Source organism: Cucurbita pepo, unplaced genomic scaffold, assembly GCF_057944985.1.
Source record: "Cucurbita pepo subsp. pepo isolate OVF unplaced genomic scaffold, ASM5794498v1 scafford_6, whole genome shotgun sequence".
Classification (NCBI taxonomy): domain Eukaryota; kingdom Viridiplantae; phylum Streptophyta; class Magnoliopsida; order Cucurbitales; family Cucurbitaceae; genus Cucurbita; species Cucurbita pepo.
Window position 1 is genome coordinate 180,618 of NW_028257911.1, and position 10,357 is coordinate 190,974.

The 10,357-nt window shown below is 37.4% G+C and overlaps 2 non-coding genes across 2 annotated transcripts; both read left to right on the forward strand.

The window, feature by feature from the left end:
• Nucleotides 1-3,295: 3,295 nt before the first annotated feature.
• On the forward strand, nucleotides 3,296-3,369 carry TRNAV-AAC (transfer RNA valine (anticodon AAC)). The gene has a single exon. It is a non-coding gene; the product is annotated as a tRNA-Val (tRNA).
• A 1,025-nt stretch (nucleotides 3,370-4,394) lies between these two features.
• On the forward strand, nucleotides 4,395-4,468 carry TRNAV-AAC (transfer RNA valine (anticodon AAC)). Its single transcript has one exon. It is a non-coding gene; the product is annotated as a tRNA-Val (tRNA).
• Nucleotides 4,469-10,357: the final 5,889 nt, after the last annotated feature.

Consider the following 10,357-nt stretch of genomic DNA (forward strand, 5'->3'; position numbering starts at 1 on the left):
ATGATAATAATTTTACGTGTAAATTAGTATTTATATAAATTTATACATATAATACTAGGATCTTAATATAAATTACAAAAAATCTCACAAGTTCATTTCACACCATCCTTTTTGCAAGTAGGTAGGGACTAATTGTTGGGTTAGAATCCATGAATGGTGAACATAGCGATAGACTTACCCTTACAACTGTTATCACCGCTCTTATCAAGCTACATCCCAGCTAAATAAAACAAGAAATAATGTAGCTATTGATTGTGTTAATATAACACATGCGGAGGCAATTTGGATCTTAGGCACTAACATCAATTATAGTAAATAAGTAGCATGTTCAAAAGTATTAAAACTTAATGAGTTTAGATACTAACCTTTTGTAGCTCAAACTCCTTTTTCCTCACGAACCGGTTTCGAACCACCACTAGTGTCTTCTCCACTATCCTCCGGCCTTAGAACGGGATTGTAGAATCTGGTGAGTGACTAAACTTGGGAGGGATTTTGTATATGAAGAGACTGTTTTTTAGAGGTTTTTTCTCAAGGTTTTTCACCAAGAAGAAGACCTTCCATGTACCATGATCACTCTATTTAAAGAGTCATGTTTGCATGTTCATGCAAATTTGAGTTCACCAAATTTTGACACTTACAATTTCACTCAAACTTGTGGGGTTTATTTGGCAAGCATTCAAGTTTGGTTAAACCAAATTTTGACACCTCAAAATTTCACTAACATGTATTTTTTCATTAAATGAAGTCAACATTTTGACTTTCTTCATTTTAATTCAACAATTAATTTGAATAATTAATTTAAAATTAAAGTAACATTAAATGATTAATTAAACTATTTAATTAGTATTTAATATTAATTCAAATGTCATCCCAATCAATTCCGACACATAATTGATTAAGATATTTAAATCTTATTTAAATATCTCAGATTCTCTCTTTTTGTTTAATTCGTAAATAAAACAAAAATGCGGTTAAATATATTGTATATGTGTAGCGCATATTTCCTAATTTGAATTCGAACACTTTGAACTCACTCGTCAAACTATTCTATGGTTTAGTCCGATATGAGCTAGCAGGGACCTAATGGACCTATAGATCATGGGCTCCAACGATCCAAGATTAACCGGTTAAACTCATGAACCTGGTTAACCAACATTCGTTAACAAGTAGGACACTCCACTATAGCCTAGTAGTTGCACTCCCCTCACTATAGATATATTTCTGTCCATTTGATATAACCATGATTAGTAAGTCGATCCTTCATAGGTTGTTCGTAACTAGAGCTGGGTCAATTTACCGTTTTACCCCTGAAGTTACTTCGTGTTCCTTATGTCCCACTGATCCTCTAATGAACTATTGGTTTGTGGTCCAACCAGTAAACCGAATCCCTCTCAGGCCAATGAGAGGGTGGGGCACCTTGTTCAAGACCTGGAGTCAATGCTTAAGGGAAGTACCTCTCTTCTATCCCTAAAAGTGGGTAGGAGTGAATTCCATCTTGCACCCCACGTCCCCAGCCATTCACCCAGTCTTACCCCTGAAATGGGAGACCTATGGAGTCGGCGAACTAGAGCCACTCTCACCCATGCAAATCTAAGGATAATTCCGAATAAACAGGAGTTCATGGTTAGCTCAGGATTAAAACCGAGTTACCTAGGTTATCGAATGAAAAGAAAACCAGTCTCAATAGTAAACAACATTATAAAGTGAGAGTGGTTTTCTTCATGGTCCGATCTTATGCAATACTCATTGCATAGGACACCTCCACTCACATGTCTCCACATGTACAATTTAGTGATCACATTGTTTATATCATATACAAAAGTGGGCTGCATCCATAGTGTCCCCAGAATAAGGTACTCAGTCTTATCCTTATACTATAGATCTTTTGACTATATACTTGAACTTGATCCACTCTTATGTCTCTACATATAGTTCAAGTAATCATACTATAGCCAGAGTGTTCTTAGTTTATTGGATTTAAATTAATGATCGTAAAGTTCACTTTATTCAATAACAATCTTTAATGAATAAATAATAAATAACTTTATTGAAAATAGAATATGTTTTTCTTTACAAACTATCAGTTTTAGGACATAAAACCCAACAGCTATGTCCCATTTGAAGTCTATGAAAGATGATGAGAGTGAAAAGGTGAAGTAGTCTGCAATTGGGATAGACATTTATAGAGAAGGACTCAATCAGCCTCCTCTGACATTTTTAATATATTAATGAATCTGTGTATTTATGGTAGGAATAAGAGATTTTAAGTTTGTTGTGGTGTAGTTGGTTATCACGTCAGTCTAATACACTGAAGGTCTCCAGTTCAAGTCTGGACGATGCCATCTTTGTAATTTTTATTTTCATTTTTGTATTTATAATCTCGATTCATTTTAGACCTTTAGGAGAAAGTTTAAGAGCCATTTTAGACCTTTAGGAGAAAGTTTAAGAGCCATCGAGCTTGATAAGCATGGGAACCGTGCCCTCGAACACACATTGATTCATTTTAGACCTATACGAAGAAGTTTAAGAGCCTTAGAGCTTGATAAGTCCGAGAACCGTGCCCTCGAACACACATTGAGCATGTAATTAATTGTTTGGACTTTTATTGAAGAAATACCTGTACGAATCAACAAGGACTAAGGTGGAATGATTGTGAGCACGTTGTACGCTTAATGTACGCAGGACTAAGGTAGATTGATTGTGAGCACGTTGTACGCTTGATTTAGCCATGAAATTTAAGAACTAAACTTAGTATCAGAATTCTAGGTTGATTGGTCCAACAGACTATTTTCGCCAGACGAAGAGTCATTGAGTCTTTCGTTACGTGATTTTCGAGTCTTCAAATCTCAAACCGTGACGAAAATAAAACTAAAAGTAAAATTAAATTAAACATTCAGATAATGCAATTTAAAATCAAACAACACCTCGACTAGAACGAATTGAAAGGCAATGCAAACATGTGTTGTTAAAGGGTTGTTACAAATGGAGAAAGGGTTTGGGGTACTGCTTCGAACGAAATATTAACGACCCAAAGTACACAGACCGGGTCAACACTCATAAACGACCCTCAAGTGACAATGCATCTCTCAAACGCTCCCCCACCTCGTGCGACAGTTAGCGAAGACCTGAAAAAGAAATCTAAAATGCAATGAGTAAAAAAGTACTCGGTAAGCAGCCTACTTGTAGGCTCTCGTCGCATCCAGTTCCAGGTGGGTTTCCACGGGCTTTTCTCTAGGCTCTAGGAAGTTTGGGTTTAACACTATAGTTTGCCTGACCTTCTGAGGAGGCTTCCAATGGTGTTGTGGTGTAGTTGGTTATCACGTCAGTCTAACACACTGAAGGTCTCCAGTTCAAGTCTGGGCAACGCCATTTTTGCAATTTTTATTTTTATTTTTATATTTATAATCTCCAACTACACATTGATTTAGCCAAGGAATTTAAGAACACTCATAAAGTCGACATCCAGTTCCAGGTGGGTTTCCACGGGCTTTTCTCTAGGCTCTAGGAAGTTTGGGTTTAACTATATAGTTTGGCTGACCTTCTTGGGAAGCTTCCAACGGTGTTGTGGTGTAGTTGGTTATCACGTCAGTCTAACACACTGAAGGTCTCCGGTTCAAGTTTGGGCGAGCCATCGAGTTTGATAAGCATGGAAACCGTGCCCTCGAACACACATTGAGCATGTAATTAATTGTTTGGACTTTTATTGAAGAAATACCTGTACGAATCAACAAGGAACTAAGGTGGAATGATTGTGAGCACGTTGTACGCTTGATGTACGCAGGACAAAGGTGGATTGATTGTGAGCACGTTGTACGCTTGATTTAGCCATGAAATTTAAGAACTAAACTTAGTATCAGAATTCTAGGTTGATTGGTCCAACAGACTATTTTCGCCAGACGAAGAGTCATTGAGTCTTTCGTTACGTGATTTTCGAGTCTTCAAATCTCAAACCGTGACGAAAATAAAACTAAAAGTAAAATTAAATTAAACATTCAGATAATGCAATTTAAAATCAAACAACACCTCGACTAGAACGAATTGAAAGGCAATGCAAACATGTGTTGTTAAAGGGTTGTTACAAATGGAGAAAGGGTTTGGGGTACTGCTTCGAACGAAATATTAACGACCCAAAGTACACAGACCGGGTCAACACTCATAAACGACCCTCAAGTGACAATGCATCTCTCAAACGCTCCCCCACCTCGTGCGACAGTTAGCGAAGACCTGAAAAAGAAATCTAAAATGCAATGAGTAAAAAAGTACTCGGTAAGCAGCCTACTTGTAGGCTCTCGTCGCATCCAGTTCCAGGTGGGTTTCCACGGGCTTTTCTCTAGGCTCTAGGAAGTTTGGGTTTAACACTATAGTTTGCCTGACCTTCTGAGGAGGCTTCCAATGGTGTTGTGGTGTAGTTGGTTATCACGTCAGTCTAACACACTGAAGGTCTCCAGTTCAAGTCTGGGCAACGCCATTTTTGCAATTTTTATTTTTATTTTTATATTTATAATCTCCAACTACACATTGATTTAGCCAAGGAATTTAAGAACACTCATAAAGTCGACATCCAGTTCCAGGTGGGTTTCCACGGGCTTTTCTCTAGGCTCTAGGAAGTTTGAGTTTAACTCTATAGTTTGGCTGACCTTCTGGGGAGGCTTCCAACGGTGTCGTGGTGTAGTTGGTTATCCCGTCAGTCTAACACACTGAAAGTCTCCAGTTCAAGTCTGGGCGACGCCATCTTTGTGATTTTTATTTTTATTTTTGTATTTATAATCTCGATTCATTTTAGACCTTTAGGAGAAAGTTTAAGAGCCATCAAGCTTGAGAAGCACGGGAACCGGGCCCTTGAGTATGTAATTAATCGTTTGGACTTTTATTGAAGAAATACCTGTACGAATCAACAAGGACTAAGGTGGAATGATTGTGAGCACGTTGTACGCTTGATTTAGCCATGAAATTTAAGAACTAAACTTAGTATCAGAATTCTAGGTTGATTGGTCCAACAGACTATTTTCGCCAGACGAAGAGTCATTGAGTCTTTCGTTACGTGATTTTCGAGTCTTCAAATCTCAAACCGTGACGAAAATAAAACTAAAAGTAAAATTAAATTAAACATTCAGATAATGCAATTTAAAATCGAACAACACCTCGACTAGAACGAATTGAAAGGCAATGCAAACATGTGTTGTTAAAGGGTTGTTACAAACGGAGAAAGGGTTTGGGGTACTGCTTCGAACGAAATATAAACGACCCAAAGTACATAGACCGGGTCGACACTCATAAACGACCCTCAAGTGACAATGCATCTCTCAAACGCTCCCGCACCTCGTGCGACAGTAGCGGCAGATGGCCGTGTTGGAGAGGCAGAAGGCCTCGTCGGAGTGATAACCTCCGCTTGTTTTTTAGAAAGCTTTGCTCTAGACCTGGTCACCAATATGAAACCAACATCCATTGCGTAGCTTTCGGATGTCATTGGAGTAGGTGTGTTTGAAGAAGCAATGGGCTTCTTCCCGTTTTCTGTTGCTTTCTCACCGGTCATCACTGGGAGAAGGAGGTTGGCTAGTTAGAGTTTTTCTTCGAGAGTAAGAATTCTCTTGAGAGGTAATCTGCCAAGGGGTTTTCAATCCCTTTTATAGGCAAAATTTGGAATTCTAAGCAAGATAAAATGACTTGTCATCTAGCAAAAATTTGTTTAGATAACAAGATTTTTGACATCTTTTTCTAAAACAAATTTAGATGCCCTTGAATCTATTTGGATAACAAAGCTTTTGTTAATTAAATCTCTTTGAAATTTTTGTACACAAAGTACTATTGAAAGTATTTCTTTCTTCACCGTTGAGTAATTTTTTTGAGTAGAATTCCATATTCCCGAATGGAAACGGACAATGGATTCTTTCTTGTCAAGAGACTGTTTCAGGATTCCTCCATATCCAATATCGGATGCGTCGGTCTCCACTATTAAACTAGTCCTTAGGTTTATCAGCAATAAACACAGAATTGACTTGACAAGGGATTTGATTTTTTGGACTGTTTTGGTGTGTTCTTTAGTCGAGGGCTTTGGATTCTTTTTGAGCCTTTCAAAAAGTGGCTTGCAAATGGGTCTGATATTTTGAAGGAAATCAGACACATAATTGAGACATCCCAAAAATCATTGTAGTTGGGTTTTATCCGTAATTTGGTCCGAAAAGTTTGAGGCAAACTCAATGGATCTTTGAATGGGTTTATTAGACCCAAATGAATTTCAAATCCAAGAAAACGGATCTTTGTTGGAAAAAGTTTAATTTTTGGTTTAGACACAACTAAACCGTTTCTTTTGACTGTCGTAAAAAATGTTTGAAGATGCTTGAAGTGTTGATCGATGTTTTGAGAAAAAATCAGAACATTGTCAACATAAACAATTGAAAAGTCTTGAAAAGGATTGAAAATATCATTCATAATCTTTTGAAATTCGGATGGAGTGTTTTTTAGCCCAAATGGCACAACTTTCCATTCCTATTGTCCGAAAGGGACATTGAAAGCCGTTTTATACTTGTCTATTTCTGAAATCTGGATTTGCCAAAATCCTGATTACATATCAAATTTTGAAAATACTTTTGCATTTGAAATTCTTTGCATTAAATCTTATTTATTTGGAATTGGATATCTAATCCATTCCAAAACCTTATTTAAGGGTTTGTAGTTTATTACCAGTCGTGGGACTCCACGTTCATTCTCTACCTGGTTGTTGACGTAAAAAGCCGCACATGACCAGGGGCTCTTTGACGGCCTAATAAGACCCTTCTGCAAAAGATTATTGATTTCTGCTCTGCAGAATGTTAGTAATTCCTTATTCATTTGAATAGGTCGGGCCTTCGTAGGAATATTTTTCTCCTCGAAGTTTTTGACATAAGGAAGATTAACTATGTGTTGCTTCCTATTCCAAAAGGCATTAGGGATAGTTGAACAAATCTCCCTTTCTATTTGAGTTTGTAAAGTTTTGATTTTAGACTGGACGGTCTTACTTTGAATCTGTTCTTCTATTCTCTTGAATGAAATTTCTTCCTTCAAAAAAAGAAATTTGTTTTTCTGTATAATTTAATACATTTATTGATTGAATAATTGTATTTTTTTTGTAAGGTTATTTATTTCACTCATCCTTATAGGAAAAGGAAATTAAATTTTATCTTCTTTACTAGGGCTTTTGACTCTAACCGCTTTTCAGTTATTTTAAAAGGGTATAATTTAGTAATGAAAGGAGTACTAGGATTAGTTCTTGTCCTAAGTCCTTTACTAAAAGAAAGGAATTTACGAAGCAAATTCTGTCATTACAAACATGGACTTTAGATAATTTGTAATTAATTTTGAGTCTATTGTTATTTGCACCTCTAAGGCCCTCAGTAGTTTTTTCAAAATACTTTGTAGGTATTAGGCCTTCTTGAATGCAATTTTGATCGACTCCAGTATCTATGAGAGCCTTTAGTGTGATTTTGAAATCATAATTTTTTAAGGTAACGAGAGCGTACCATTTTTGATATTGAGAAGTGGTGATGGCTCCAACGAAGGAACTATGAAAGTCATCCTCGTCCAGGTTTGGTTCCGCCGTTTTCTTTCGTTCGAGCAGCCGTTCCTGAAGCTTGAGAACTTCTTGGCGAAGCATATAGGATTCTGACCTGGTTTCAGATATTAATGCTTGTACTTCTTGTTTGAGAATATTAATCTCTTTTTGTAGGTCTTGAGTAGTGAGTTCTCTCGGTTTTTCAAACCTTTGGAGAACTGATTGAAGTCTGTAGGGATTTCTTTCTTCCCTTTTTCTACTACTTCGAGTAGAATTTCTCGATCCTTTGTAAGGACATTTATGCATCCTTCGCACGTCCTCTTTCCTTATTGTCCTGATTCATATTCTGTGCTAGAATATGAATCAGATTCTTCTTGGAGTTCGAGGATTTCTCCCTCGCTTGATTGTTCTGAGTCGGTTAGAGCCAGTCGTAGTAGCTGATTTTTCAGCTCTTGATCTATATCCAACTCATTGATCTTTCCTCTTATCGGACACTTGTTAGCATAGTGTCCTTCTTCTCGACATTTGAAGCAAGTTTGCTTTTTCTTTCCTCTATGGGTTTTGGTAGGAGTATACTTTCTTCTTGAATATGTTGGCTTTTGAGATTGTACTGGTTTGTTCCGATACTTTTCTCTGGGCCTGTACGAATTATATACTTTGGATGCGTCTTAACCTTCTTCCTTCTGGAGGTTGAGGGGGTCTCTATCCCCTTGCATCCATATTAATCGCAAAATCTTCCAAGCTCTTTTCTATTTGATGTTGAAGAATTGAGCTTGTTTTGAATCTTTGACTCATTGCAAAGTCTGAGTCCTTCTTCTATGATGAAGGATGCTATTGACCCGTATGACAAAGTCTGCCATGGAATTGTTCCATTATACTTTGTCTTAAGACCGTCTTTGATCCTTCTTGAGAAGTGTTCTGGTAGTCCATTGACAAAATTCTCTTTCCAGAATTCCAACGAACTGTTTCTTCTAATAAGAACTTTACTGAAATACATGTCTTTGTACCACTTGAAATCTCCTAAGGTGGGGCACTTCAGATTCATGAGTATTTCGGCGGATCTTTCCTGGTATTTCAAGGGGTCGCCAACGAAGAATTCTATAAGGGTATAAATGAGGGTGTTTACAGCATCCTCTACCCTTTCATGTTGTACTTCTGTCCTAGTTGATGGACCTTCCTCTTTGATGATTTGAGTAGTTGGCCTAATGACATGGTGGCTTAATATCTATTGGCGAGTTGCTTCATCGAGATCTTTGTCCCACCAGTCCTTGAGTTGCCCGGTAAATCCGTTCACTAAAACCTGAGCTATTTGATGGTCGGATTTATGGCCCTGTAATTTATACGCGCCTGCGGCCATCATCATTTCATTGACAACATTCATTATCAGATAGTCGGACAATCCATCGATATTCCATTCATAGATTGCTAGACCATCGTAATGAGCTTGAGTTTGTAGAGTCTTTTCTTCGAATTGAATATCCGGAAAAGACGGTTGAGGATACCAGTTTTTCTGATTACTGGTATTATTTTGACTTCTCCTGTTGGTTCTTTCAATTCGATTGTACAGAGGCTCTTCTACCTCATCTAAATTCTCGTTTTCGAATTCTTGAATTTCATCGTCATTGTTAACGACATTGACAGATGAATCCTGATGTGTTATCCAAGGATTTAGGATTCTATCCAACTTTTCTTCTATTTTGGCCATCGCGGCCTCTTCTTTTGAAATCCTCTTTGTAAATACGTCGAGGTTTGCCGGTCTGAGTATTGGGATTGACTCATCGACTTTCGGTACAGAGCTGTCTGCTTGTTCTTGCAGAGTACCAGAATTTTTTGAGATTTTTCCCTAGATACTCTCAAGCTGGGTGGAGATCGTGGATAAAATCTTGTTTGAATAATTATTTTGATGCTGGATATTCTTGATATCCTTTAGGGTCGGATTGCCCTTTTCTAGTCCTTCTGGGATAGTTTTGAAAGGACTAGCTTTGACCTTTTCTCCGTAATAATTGTAAATTCGACTTCTTCCAATGGAGGATGTTTTGAATATACTTCGCCTCTTCTTGTAGTCTTTCAGCTTCTTTGAGTCGAAGTGCATATTTGCAAAATATTTTCTTCAAACCATTCGAAGAATGATATGTTTTCTTCTATGGTTTCCATATGAGAATACCATTGAGCTCTTAATTCACTTCGCTTAGCTAATTTGTAGGTTTGGAAGAAAGCTTTTCTCTTTGAAGAGTTGGCAGCTGACATAAAATCTGCCTTCAATAATTCTTTGTCTATCTGGAAATCAGCCGTAATGACATTTAGCTGACTTTCGTAGACGGATTGAGTATCCATATCCATATGGGTTGGAGATTTTTAGTCATCTCCATAGTGGATTGATGCCCTTTTTTTTTATCATAACTGACCACTTTTACCTTTAAGGGGTCATACATTGATCTTGAAACTCCCGGCGTACTTGGTCTAGAACTCAAGAATTCTTTTACTTTTGATTCTGACGAGGGTTCTTCGCTGAATTTTATTTCAACGCTTCCATCGTCATGTTCGATGATTTGTAATGGGTTTTGAGATTTCTTTTTCCTCGGAAGATTAGCATCTTCTATTTTCCGGAGAGTATTTCTGGTTATTTGATCCCAAGAAAGAGTTTTTGGAACAGCCACCGAGGACTTTTCAATATTTTCCTCTATGAGCATGGTTGATCCTTTTGGCAAGGATCTTAATGCTCTTTGAGAAATATTTGTATTCATGAGTTTGTAATAAACCGTGAATATGACGACTGAAGAATGAGTTTCAGCCTTGATGTTCAAATTTTTTTATTGTAAGTCCAGCATG